Here is a 15,418-nt window from a genome sequence, read left to right as displayed (position 1 = left end):
AAAAAAAGAAAAAAAAAAAAAAAAAAGCTATTTATATATTACAACCCTAGCAGTTCTATTACATATACCCTACATTTTCCTCTAATTATTATAACCCCTATAAAATAAATTAGCTTTAAGACCTTATAATTATAAATAATTTATTATAACTAGTATTAATCTATTATAATTAGTATTAATTTATTATAATTACTATTAATCCTATAATAACCTTACTAATTATTATTAATATTTATTAATATATAAATTATATTTATTAGTACTTTTATAAAACTTAGTTTATTAATTAATAATAAGACTTCTTTACCGTAATAAGCCTAAACTATATTATTAATTATTAAAAGATATAATACTTTATTATTACTTAATATAATGCCTTATAACTCTATAAATAGAAAACCTAATATAAATTACTTTTCTTATTTTAAACCCTAACTATTATATTATAGCTAATATTAGAAAATAAATAAAAGATATAAACCTAATATAGCTATAAAATATATAAGGTAGTTATTTATTACTTGGCTAACTATTAGTACTTTTATTATACCTATATTTAGGTATATATAAATATACCTTAAGTAATGCTTATTTTAATAGGTCTTATACCCCTGTTATAACCCTACTGTAGTCTTATACTGCCTTAAGAGATAGACTTTTTTTTTTACCTCTTATTATACTTCTTTTTAATTATCTTCTTTTTATTTAATCTTTATTTAAAGTAATTTAATAATTTAAAAAATAAAGTTTTTTATATTATTTAAAGATATAATTTTTTTAAATTTTTATAAAATAATAATATAATAAAGTTTTAAATAAATTTTTATAAAATAATAATATAATAAATTTTTAAATAAATTTATAATTAAATTATATTTTTCTTATTTTTAATTTTCTAAAAGGCTATTTAGCTTTTAATATTTATACTAATAACTTAAATAAAAACCCTATATAATATATTATATTTTTTATTTTTTCTCTTTTTTATTTTTAGGCTTATATAAGGCTATTAAGCGTTTTAGCTTTTTTATTAATAATTCAAATAATAAGACCTTTATAATAAGCTATTATTATAAAAGTTAGAATTAAATAAGGTTTATTTGCCTTACTAATAATATAACTACTACCTTAACTAAGTAATATAAATACTAAATCTTAATAGCTAGATTAACCTTCTTCCTTTAATTTATTAAAAAGAATAATATATTTAATTTATTTATTATACTTTTAAAATATATTATCTAACTTAACTTTCCCTTTTAACCTATTTATTAAAAATATAATAGCTATATTACTTTATTACTTATATAAAATAGCTTATAATTATATAATTATATTTATTATATAATTAGTAATAATTTTAATTTAGCTATTAAGCTTACCTTAAAGGTAATTAATAAAGAAGAACTTTATATAATATATATAATAGTTATTATTATTATAAAGAACTTTTTATTAAAAGGTAAATTTAACTTAATTTTAATAGTAGTTTAGTTAGTATATAGAATTAACCTTATTTTTAAGTAAGTTAAGTAATTTTTATAATATCCTTATAATTCCTTATAAAAACCTTATAATTAAATTCTTTTTTTCTTTAAGTATTACTTAATATAATATTATTATATTTACTTAGCTTTTTTATTATTATAATAATTTTAAAGTATTTATTATAAGCTACTTAAATATAATAATAAAGAATTAATATATAATTAAAAGTAAAAAACTAAATAAGCTAATTATATTAGCCTTATAAATAGTTAATAATACTTCTTAAATTAATATAAAAGAATTATTATAGATTTTAAAATATCTTATTAATTAGGTTATATAAATAATATAACTTAATATTCTTAGAGTCTAAATTAAATAACTTATAAATAAATTAATATTATAATAGAGAAAAAGATAATTAAAATAATTAATTTAAGAAAATAAAAAAAGAAATAAAAGCTAAAAATATTATAATTTTTTAATATTTAAAAATAAAATAAATAATTAAATAATATAAATTAAAGTTTTTTTTAATTTTTTTTAATTTTTTATTTTTAGTCTTATAAAATGCTATTTAATTTTTTTAGCCTATTTATTAATAATATAAATAAAAAAGACCTTAATAATAAGCTATTAAAATACAAGTTAATATTAAATAAAGTTAATTTACTTTAATAATATAATTATTACCTTAATTAAGTAATATAAATACTAATTATAAGTTTACTTCTTAGTAACTAGATTAACCTTTTTCTTTTAACTTACTTAAAGAACTACTTCTTAATTAACCTTTATAATATATTATATCTAATTTATCTATTATATTTTCAAAATATATTCTTTAACTTAATAATTATTTTATTAAATATACTTATTAATATTAATTATATTTATTATTATAATACTTATTTATAATAGCTAATAGCCTAATTAAGGCTATTATATAATTAATTATAATCTTATTAATATAATTAAACTAGCCTTAAAGTAAGCTATAAGAAGAGATTGCTATATATTATATATAATAGCTATAATTATTAAAAAGAACTTCTTATTAAGGCGGAAATCTAGGAGGCATAATATCTCTAGCCTGGATTAACTAAGAGCTATTTAAATTAAAAAAGCTAGAAAAAGCCTTAAGGTATAATTAGCCTCTAATAATATAAGAGATAGCTTTCCTTATTGCCTTTATAAGTAACTTAGCCTAATATAAAGAGTAGTTTATTAATATAATTATAAAGGCAGAATAGGTATTTTATATCTTTCTTATAATATATAAAAGAGTTCTATAAATATGAGGTAAAGGCAGGGTTTAAAGTTTTATTAAACTTCAAATTAAAAGAATTATATTAAGTTTTATATAAGTTAATTAGTATAAATTAAATTAACTATAATTAATTAAATATATATAATAAGGTATATAACTAATTAACCTTATATATAAGAATAAATGAAGTATAATAAATAAAAAAGTAATAATTTAAACTAAAGATAAAATAAAGTTTTAAAAGTATTTAAAAGAAATATTATATTAATAAGATTTAAATCCTATTTATTTATAATAATATAATACTTTATACTTAATTTATATAATTAAGCTATTTTAATAAATAATTAACGAAATATAAAAAGCTTTTAAAAAAAAAATTAAAAAGCCTTTAAAAAAATTTTTAATTCTTATAAATAATAAAAAAAAATATTAAATCCTTATAATTATATAACTTAAAAGTATTAAATAATAACCTAGCTAATCTTCTTAAGACTTTTATAAATAGTTTATTTTTAATCAGAATTATCTCCTTTATAAGTAAGATATAATAATAAAATTACTGTTTAAACTATTAATAGAAAAGCTAAAAAGCTCGATGGCCTCGTACAAGGCTGAAGGCAAGGGAAAAAAATAATAATAATAAAAGCCTTACTTTAAACTACTGCTTTTTTATTAAATTTACTTTATATATTTTTATATATAAGGTTAATTAATTATATACCTTATTATATATATTTAATTTCTTAAGTTATAACTTTAAGTTAATTTAACTTTTACTAATTAATATATATAAAGTAAATATAATATAATTTCTCTTTTTTATATAATTAATTAAATAAATTAAGTTATAATTAAAAATAACTATTTTAATATAGTTAAATTTACCTTTTAAAAAGAAGTTCTTTTTTATTAGCCATTTTTAAGGTAGGCCTAATAGTTAAATTGAGATTATAATTCATAATATAATAAATATAATTATATACTATAGGCTATTTTATAATATTAAGGTAATATAGCTAATATATTATTAATAAGAAGGGTTAGAAGGTATAAACGGTTAGGTTAAATAATATATTTATATAATATATTATAAAGATTAACTAAGGTTCCTATAAATACGTTAAAGGAAGAAGGTTAATCTAGGTATTAAGATATAATTAATATTAATATTACTTAATTAAGGTAGTAATTATATTATAAAAATAGATAAACCTTATTTAATTTTAACTTCTATAATAATAATCTACAATAAGGATCTTATTATTTACAATATTAATAAAAAAGCTAAAAGGCTTAATAACTTTATATAAAGCTAAAAGTAAGGGAAAAATAATAATAATAATAAGAGTTTTTTAATATTATAATAAACTCTTATTTACACTTAAGAATATAATTACCTTTTAAGGAGATATTAGGCTTTTTAAAACTTAAAAAGAACTTATTTAATTTATTTACTATTATAATAATTAAAAAGCTAGGTAAGTATAATAGTAATATATTAACTAAAGCTTAAAAAAGAAACAAAATTAAATTATAAGGTTTTTAAAATGGATTATTTAACTTACTTAGAAATAAGGCTAATTTTATATAATAGCTAGATTATTATTATAATTATCCCCTCTTTTTTTAAGTAATTATCTTTAATTAGTATTATTATAATAAAGTTATAATATTTTCTTATAATTATAAATCTTATTAAAAATAATTATAAGTAACCTTTTCTTATTTTAAATTATTACTTTTTTATTAAATTTACTTATATATTTTTATATATAAGGGTAATTAATTATATACTATATTATATATATTAATTAATTAAGTAATAACTCTAAGTTGATTTGACTTTTATTAATTAACTTATATAAAGTAAACTTAATATAATTTTGTTAATTTTAATTTTAATAGAATTTCTATAAAACCTTACCTTTACCTTATATTTATTTAACTTTATATATAAACTTTGTTTATTAATTTAAAAATAGCTTTTTAATAATATTAATTACTTTTAAAAATATATTAAAAAATTACCTTTTATATTTAATTAAATTACTTATAAAAGTAAAAAAGAAAGCAATCTTTTTTAATTAAAATATATAACTTTCTATTAAAGCTATTTTTAAATCTTTAAGACATAATAGCTTATTATTAACTTAATTTAATTTAATTTAATTAATATAATATTTCTTCTTAAGTGTTATTTTACTATATTTATTATTACTGCTTTATCTTATAACCTAATTTAATTTATTACTAACTAGCTAAGCTAGTCTTAGTTTACTAACCTTTATAGTTTTTTTTCTAAATACTAAAACCTTTATTTCTTAATTTAACTTCTTCCCCCTCTTTTCCCCCTTACTTCCTCTCCTTTACCCTGCAATTACCCTTATTTCTTATAATAAAATATTTATACTCTTAATTTAACTAACTAGACCTTGCTTTTTAACTCTTTAAACTATACTAAGTATATAGCATTATTGCCGGCTAATATAATACTATTAATAAAGGCCTATTATTATAATAATATACCTATACCTTTCTTTAATTAATTAGCTAGGCCTTTTAATACCTTCCTTTAGTATTTAATAAATTTAATAAGGTAACTATCTTATATAATACCTTTAATTAGTACCTAATAACTAAAGATAGTAAGATTAACTTATTATATTAATTATAATTTATTAATATAAGGTAGGTATTTACTTATAATTTTATAATAATAAAGGTTAGAATATAAGCTTTAAATCCTTATAATATAGATATTATTAATATTAGTTAATTAAGTAGTTATATATCTATTAATTACCTTAACTAGATAATTATAGCTAGGTTAATTATTATTAATAATAATTATATAGCAATATATTTTAAATAATAAGAGTTATAGTTTTAGGCTTATTTTCTTATAAAGCTTTATAGTTATTATAATAGTAATAATTATATTAAGAGGTTAATAATAAAGAGAGAATTTAGTTTATTATTAATAAGGGAAATATCTTCTTTATGCTTATAAATTAAGGCTACTTATTTAGTTAGATCTTAAGGTTTAAGGCAGTAGCTATATAATCTATTAACTTAATATTAAGGTTATTATGTTTTTTTTTTTAGTATAGTATATAATGCCTTATATTATGTTTATATTAAAAAAAGAAAAATACTATTATTATATTACTTTATGTATAGCTATGGCATTACTTCTCTCTTAATATAATATTTCTTTTTTATATTATTAATTAATTAAATTAGGCTATATTTAAAAATAAATATTTTAATAAAATTAAATTTACTTTTTAATATAAAGTTTTTTATATTAATAATAATAATTATATATATATAACGTTCTTTTTTATTAGCTACCTTTAAGATAGGCCTAATAGCTAGATTAAGATTATAGTTAATTATATAATAAGTATAATTATATAATTATAAGTTATTTTTTATAAGTATTAAGGTAATATTGCTATTATATTATTAGTAAGAAAAGTTAAAAAAAGGAAAATTAAGTTAAATAATATACTTAAATATAATAAATAAATTAAATATAGTATTTTTTTTAATAGGATAAAGGAAAAATATTAGTTTAATTATTAAGATATAACTAATATTAATATTACTTAATTAAGGCAGTAATTATATAATTAAGGTAAATAAACCTTATTTAATTCTAACCTTTATAATAATAGCCTACTATAAAGGTCTTATTATTTAAACTATTAATAAAAAAGGTAAAAAGCTTAATAGCCTTATATAAGGCTAAAATAAGAAAAAATAAATAAATAAATAACTTTTTTATTTTTATTTTTTATTTTTTTTTTACCCTTACCTTTAGCCTTATATAAGGCTATTAAGCTTTTACCTTTTTTATTAATAGTTTAAATAATAAGACCTTTATAGCAGGCTATTATTATAAAAGTTAAAACTAAATATGGTTTATTTACCTTAATAATATAATTATTATCTTAATTAAGTAATATTAATACTAATTATATCTTAATAACTAGTTTAGCCTTCTTCCTTTAACTTATTTAAAGAAATACTATATTTAATTTATTTATTATATTTAAGTATATTATTTAACTTAACTTTCCTTATACTTTTTAAACCTTCTTACTAATAATATAATAACTATATTACCTTAATACCTATATAAAATAGCTTATAGCTATATAATTATATTTATTATATAACTAGCTATTTTGTTTTTTTCTTTTTTCCCTTACTTTTATTATTATAAGAGGCTATCTAGCTTTTTAGCTTTTTTATTAATAATATATATAAAGAGACCTCTATAGCAGGCTATTATAATAGAAGTTAATATTAAATAAGGTTTATATACCTTAATATTGTAATTACTGCCTTAATTAAGTAATATAAATACTAGCTATAGGTCTCTTAGTAGCTAAATTAACCTTCTTCCTTTAACCTACCTAAAGGACTACTCCTTAATTAACCTTTATAATATACTATACCTAATTTATCTATTATAAAGTATATTACCTAACTTAACTATTTTAATATTTATTAATTATATTTACTAATATTAATTATAATTATTATTATAATACTTATTTATAATAGCTAATAGCCTAATTAAGGCTATTATATAACTAATTATAATCTTATTAATATAATTAAATTAGCCTTAAAATAAGCTATAAGAAGAGATTTTATATATTATATAAAATAGCTATAAATATTAAAAAGAACTTTATATAAAAAAGGAAATCTAATTTAATTAAATAATTATTTTTAATTATAGCCTAATTAAATTACTTAATTATATAAATTTAAGTTATTTAAGAAATATAATATTTCTAGCCTAAATTAATTAAGAGCTATTTAAATTAAAGAAGTTAGAAAAAGCCTTAAGATATAACTAGCTATTAATACTAAAAGAAATAGCTTTCCCTACTGCCTTTATAGGCCTAAACTTAGGCTAATATAAAGTATAGCTTATTAATATAATTATAAAGGCAGAATATATACTCTATATCCTCCTTATTATATATAAACTAAAGTAAAATATTAGGTTAGTATAAGTAAGAGAAATATAGAAATACCTTAGTCTAATACTATATAAACTAGGCTAGTTATAGTTTTAGACTTTAAGAGTATAGGGACAGGGAGTCTATATATAGAGTTCTAAGATAAATGCAGGGTAAAGGCAGGGTTTAGAAATTCTATTAAAGTTAGAATATACTAAAGGTATTATATTAAGTTTACTTTATTTAAGTTAATTAGTAAAAGTTAAATTAACTTTAATTAACTAAATATATAGAGTAAGGTATATAACTAATTAACCTTATATATAAGAATAAATAAAGTAAAATTAATAAAAAAGTAATAGTTTAAATTAAGGAATATTTATATATTTACTAGCTATTATATACCTATAAAAAGATTAAGAAAAGTTATAATTAATTAATTTCTTAACTTATAATATTATATACCTTACTTTATATTATAAAGAACTTATTAAAAAGGTATTATACTTAAATAAGTTTATAACTTTTAATTTAAATAGTAAATTAGATATATTTTAATAAAAATATTATATATTCTTTATATAGCTATTATAGCCCTATATATATTAATAATATATTAATATTATAGCTAATATATTAATTTAGTTATATAATTTATCTTATAACTTATCTAATCCTCTTTTTACTACTAATACTAAATATCTTTAACTTTAGGTAACTAAACTTATATATAACTTAATATATTTCTTTTATTTTCCTAAATTAACCCTATAATAACCTTACTTCTATTTATATTATAATATACTATCTCCCTTATTATACTTATATTCTTATAATTTAAGATTATAATTTATTTAATCTTTACTAGCTATTACTTAGCTTTATAGCCTTTATTAGCTTTATTAATTATTATTTTATATTATTTACTTATTATTTATATAAGTTCTTAATTAAAATCCTTAATATAAGATTTTTAATAAATCCTTTATTACTTATTTTTATAAGCCTTTTTAATATAAAAAATTATTTTAATTAATATAATAGTTTAATTTCCTTTTTAAAATAGTTTTTAAAATTATTAGCTTTTTATAATAATAATAAATATATAAAAAGACTTTTTAATTTAAAATATCTTATTTAATAAAAATAATATTATTATTTTTATTTAAAAGTATTATTATTTTTATTATTATAATATAAAGCTTATTTTTATTTTAATAACTTTTAAAAGCTATTATAAAATAAGGGATTAAATTAGGTATTTTAATATAAAAGCCCTTATTAGGTAGTTATAGGCTTCTTTAGATAGTAAGTATTATAATAATATAGCTATAATACTATTAGTAGCTGCAGTTAGAAAAGGGAAAGTTAGGTTAGATAACTTACTATAGAAATATAATAGATAATTAAAGCATGCCTTTTAGATAGGTTATAGAAAGAAGGTTAAGGCCAGCTAATAAGCAGGGCTTTTTAGCTAGTATATATATAGCTAAGTTTAGGCTATAATTAAGGTACCTAATTATAAGAATTTAACTTAATAAAGCTTTATTAGTTATAAAGGTAATAACTATTTAAATTATATTAGATTTAAAAAATACTTAAATATATCTTTTAAAGCTAACTTATAAACTTAAAGAAATATATAATTATTTTAAGAAATTAATAATAAGTACTTTATTTATAAAAAAGCCTTAATTAGGCTATTTATTAAATTATAAAATAATATACTTAATATTTATATAGCTTATTAATATATAATAAGATTTAGAATAATAAGTCTTTTATAAATAACTCTTTCTTAAATATCTTTAATAACTTTATTATATAATAATATAAGCCTAAGCTTTTTAATATTATAATAAGGGTTAATATTAATTATAAGAGATATAATAACTTAAAGAATTAAAGAAAATAAGTCTTTAAGAAGAGATTTATTAGCACTTTTATCTTTTTTTATAAAGTATTATATTAAGTTATTATCTTATAAGATAAAGTAAAAGGTTAGCTATATATCTTTAATACCTAAAAGGAAGGTAAAATCTTATATATTAAGGTAATAGTTCTAATTTAAAAGGAATTACTTAGGATATATAGACTTCTTTATACCTTTAATTATATTACTTTTCTATTAATATATTAACTAGATAATAATAATTATAAGCCTTTAGTTTTTTAATCTATTAGTCTTATTATATATAATTATATTAAAATTACTTAATATATATTTAAAGATAGTAATCCTTTCCTTATTTTAAATATTAATTTCAGATATAGGGAAACCAGCCACCCCCAGAAACCGGCCACCTGCTTTTCAACCTAGCCTCCTAATTAATAATATCTTAATTAATTTATAACTCTACTAACTTTAATTATATAGACTTATAAATAGTATTAATTAATTTAGAATAATAAAATTTACTAAAAAAGATATAAGCACCACTCTTTAAATAGTTTTAGAAGGAGTTTCTATAAATATAGCTATAGTAGCTTATAGTATAAACTATTTAATACTCTAAGCCTATATTAAAGGGGCTATAATACTAAGAAAAGCTTATAAACCTAATTAAAAGCTCTTAGCTATATAAGAAAGAAGTCTAAGAGATTAAATTATAATTTAAGTTAATCTAAGGTATTCTATATTATATTAATAAGTCTAATACTTTATAAGCCAGATTATAATATATAATAGCTTCCTAAAAGGCATTAGAAAACACTAGTTAAAGGCTTTTCTAAATAAGAATAAAGAAGTAAAGACTTTACTTAGTAAGTATATAGATTCTAAGAGGTTTAATAAAGCTTTTATTAAACTTATTAAGGCCTTCTTTATATTATTATTAATACCTATATTTTAAATAGTTAAGTAGAAGAATAGATATAATATTAATAAAGTTAAAATAATAAAAGGGATAGGACTAAATAGTCTATTCTTTAGGTTAAAAGATAAGAAGTTAATACTTATTTATTAGCCTAATTTAAGGTCTTAAATTATAATCCTTAAGTATATCTTAATAATAAGGAAGGTCTTAAGACCTTTAGTAATCTTTAAAGGGAAAATAGTCTAATAATAGCATTTTCTAAAGAATATAAACTTCCTAAAAGCCTAGAAATTTACCTATAGTAAGAAGGGCTAGATAAATAACTATATAGCACTTATTTAGCTATAAATAGTATTTATTCTATTAATAAAGCCTAAGAATCTAAAAAAACCCTATCTTCTTATTCTTAATAGTTATAGAAGTTATATAACTAAAGACTTCTTATTTAAGTATTATAATAATAATATATTTATACTTTTCCTTTTAATATATTTTTCTTATATCTTTTAGCTACTAAATATTATAATCTTTAGATTATTAAAAAGGGTATATAGGAAATTCCTCTTAAATCTTACTCTTATTACTAATTTAAGCTATATTAGTAAGATTACCTTCTTATATACTTATAATAAAGCTTAGAAAGAAGCTATTATAAAGTTAAATGCCTTAGCTAGCTAGAAAGTAACCAGATTATAGCCAGTTAATCTAGTAAAGGTCTTAATAAACCTAATAATTACTTATACTCTTAAGATACTAGCTCTTATTATTATAGCTATTTCCCTAACTAAAGGAAAGAATTCCTATCTTCTAATAACGCCCTAATTATCTTTATAGCTTTATTAAGTCCTCTATATTATCCTAAGTATTATTACTAAAGACCTTATTATTAGGCTGCTTTTTTAATAAATTAGAAGTTAATTAGATAATTATAACTTTAAGATTAAATACTAAAAAAGAGAAATTGTAATAATATAATTAAAATAAGAAGAATATTTACTAAAAAAGAAAAAGAAAGTTATATATAATAAAAATACTAAGTTTATAAAGGTTTTAGTAATTTTAAAAGCTTATAAATAGATATAAAAAGTATTATAATTAAGAAGAATATTCTCTTATATTTAAAAATTAAAATTTAAAGATCTTTATACTTAGTTCTCTTTAAATATTTACTAATAGAAATTTTATTTAATATTAAAAATATAGTAATAGGTTTTTAATTAAGTTACTATTATAATCTTATTCTTAATGTTTTATTAAGGGTAGCCGGTTTCTAGGGATAGCTAGTTTCCCTATATTTAATATTAATAAGAAAAAAGATATTATTTAAGCTAAAGCGAAATTATAATTTTATAATTAAATACCTATAATATAAGAGATTAAAAATAAGGTAAAAGTAATATAATATAAAACTTATAATACTTAAAAAACTTAAGTTAATTAATAAAAGCTTTTAATATTAAAAGATAAATAAAGAAGGTAAGCTAATTAACCTTATATATAAGGTTTATATAAATATAAAAAATAATACTAATATTTATTTAAGAGAATACTTAAAATATTATTAAAACTAATATATTTAATTATTTTAAAGGATATAGTTATATCTTTATTATAAGGCTTAGTTAAAAGATTAGATTTTAAGGGTAATAAAAGCTTAAAAAGGAAGGATCTTTTATAAAGTAAACTTAATATAATTCCTTTAATATATTTTAACTTTTATAGGATTTCTATATAACCTTACCTTTACCTTATATTTATTTAACTTTATATATAAACTCTATATTCTAATTAATATAAAAGTAGCTTTCTAATAATACTAGCTACTTTTATAAATATATTAAAAAGCTACTTTTTATATATACTTAAAATATTTATAAAGGTAATAAGGAAAGCTATCTTATTTAATTAAAAAAAAACCCTTCTTATAAGGCTATATTTAAATCTTTAAGACCTAATAGTATATTATTAATTTAATTTAAATTAATTAAATTAATATAATATATCTTTTTTATAAAACTAATTAACTAAATTAAGTTATATTTAAAAATAATTATCTTAATATACTTAAATTTATTTTTTAATAAGAAGTTTTTTATAATAATAATAATTATTATATTTATTATATAAAGTTCTTTTTTATTAGCTGCCTTTAAGGTAGGCCTAATAGCTAGATTAAGATTATAGCTAGTTATATAATAAGTATAATTATATAACTATTATACTATTAATAAGAAGGGTTAAAAGGGAAAGTTAGGTTAGATAATATACTTTATAATAAATAAATTAGGTATATCTTTTAGATAAGTTAAAGGAAAAAGGTTAATTTAAATATTAAGATATATTTAGTATTAATATTACTTAATTAAGGCAGTAATTAAGGCATATAAACCATATTTAATTTTGATTCTTATAATAATAGCTTATTATAAGGGTCTTATAATTTAAACTATTAGTAAAAAAGCTAAAAAGCTTAATAGCCTTATATATGGCTAAAGATAAGGGAAAAGAAATACTAATATTAAATGCCTAATTAAAGATAAATAAATCTTTATTTAATTTCTTAGCTATAGCCTGATTTTAGCTTATTTATATATTAATTTAAGTAAAGAAGCTTAAGAAAAGGCTTTTTAATAATATTAAAATTAGCTTAAATTAAGCTTAGGTATATTTTAAGTTATTAGCTTTTTAATTCTCTTATAACTTTACTTTATTAATTAATAAATTTATAATTAGGCTTTTAAGGCTTAGTTTTAATATTTCTTACTTATTAAGGCCTTAAATTAGGTTTATAACTTAATTAAGCTATTTAAAGTTTAAAATAAATTATATTTAAGCTTATACCTTTTTTAAGGTTTATTAATTAATACTTTCCCTTATTTATATATTATTTATATTAAGAAACTCTTTTTATTAAATATAATATCTTAAGTAATATATATCTTATTAAGTATTAAGTTTTATATTTAAAGTATATTTAATAAGTTATATTTAACTATATAGCCAATTTATGCTTTTAAACTTATTTTTAATTAAAGCCATTTATCCTTTTAATATATTAGTTTAATTAAAGTAATTTCTTTATATCTAATTATTTTATATAACTAATTTAAGACTAATTAGTCTTTTATAGATTTTAGATAATTAAAAAGAAGCTTTTATAAAATATCTTTTACTTTAAGCCTTATTTTAGGGTTTAATTAAGTAAGTAAATTATTACTTAGACTATTTTTAGCTAGAGGCCTATAAGGAATTTATTATTAATTTTTATTTATCTTACCTTTTTCTTTATTTCTTAATTAAAATACTTTTTAAAGTTAGTTTATTATTAAATATATACTATACTTTTATTTACTTATATTTCTTTTTTTATAAATTAAGTATAAGTTAAACTGCCCTTTTATAGCTTATTATTAATTTTTATAATTTAGATTTTATTTTTATATATTATTTTAACTATTTTAGTAAAATACTTAAGTATTATTTATAAGTTTTTATTATAATAGTTTATAAAATACTAGTCTTAATAAAGTCCTAATTAGTAAGTTATAATAATACTATAAAATATATATTTATTTATATTAATAAGATAATTATAAAAATTAATTTAGATTTTTTTATTAGGTTTTAAGGCTTATATTTAAGATATATAATACTTTTATTACTTTATTTTTACTAATTAATATATATTATATATTATTATAACTAGACCTTTACTCTTAATTTTAAATATATAGTTTATTAAATATATAAGGCTTCTTAATATTAAATATCTTAATTAATAATTTTTTATTATTACTTAAGCTTTATTTAAATTTTTAATAATTTAAGAATTATATTAAAAATACTTTATAAGAAATATAGTATATTTAACTATATTATAAGTATATTTTATTTTATATTAATTAAACTTAATTATTAAAGTATTTTCTTTTTCCTTATCTTTAACCTTATATAAGGCTATTAAGCCTTTTAGCTTTTTTATTAATAGTTTAAATAGTAAGACCCTTATTGCAGGCTATTAATATAGAAATTAGAATTAAATAAGATTTATTTATCTTAATAGTATAATTATTACCTTAATTAAGTAATATTAATATTAATTATATCTTAATAGCTAGATTAACCTTCTTCCTTTAACCTATCTAAAGGAATACTATACCTAATTACTTTATTATAATATATATTATCTAACCTAACTTTTAACCCTTCTTACTAATAGCATAATAGCTATACCGCCTTGGTTACTAGCTATTATAATATTATTAATAAAGGCTAATTATTATATTAATATATTTATTTCTTTTTTTAATTAATAAGTAGGCTTTTTAATACTCTATTTTAATATTTAATATATTTAATAAGGTAATTCTTATATATAATATCTTTAATTAATACCTAATAATTAAAAATAAGAAAATTATAAAATTAAAAATAAATACTTACTTTATATTAATAAATTATAATTAATATAGTAAATTTCTAAAAATTAAAATATATACTAAGTATTATTGTAATATAAGTATTATTAATATTAATTAATTAAATAGATATATTTGTATTAATAACTTTAATTAGATAATTATAACTAGGTTAATTATTAAAAATAATAATTATATAATAATATATCTTAAATTATAGTAGTTATAGTAGTTATAGTTTTAGGCTTATTTTCTTATAGAGCTTTATAATTATTATAGTAATAAGAATTATATTAAAGGGTTAATAACAAAAAGAGTATTTAATCTATTATTAATAAAGGAAATATCTTTTTAATATTTATAAAATAAGGCTACTTATTTAAATAGACTTTAAGGCTAAATAATAATAATTATATAATTTATTTACTTAATATTTAGGAT

This window comes from Fusarium redolens, assembly GCF_020744475.1.
Source record: "Fusarium redolens strain MPI-CAGE-AT-0023 chromosome Unknown BKA55scaffold_22, whole genome shotgun sequence".
In the NCBI taxonomy this organism is placed as follows: domain Eukaryota; kingdom Fungi; phylum Ascomycota; class Sordariomycetes; order Hypocreales; family Nectriaceae; genus Fusarium; species Fusarium redolens.
This window is presented reverse-complemented; position numbering follows the sequence as displayed.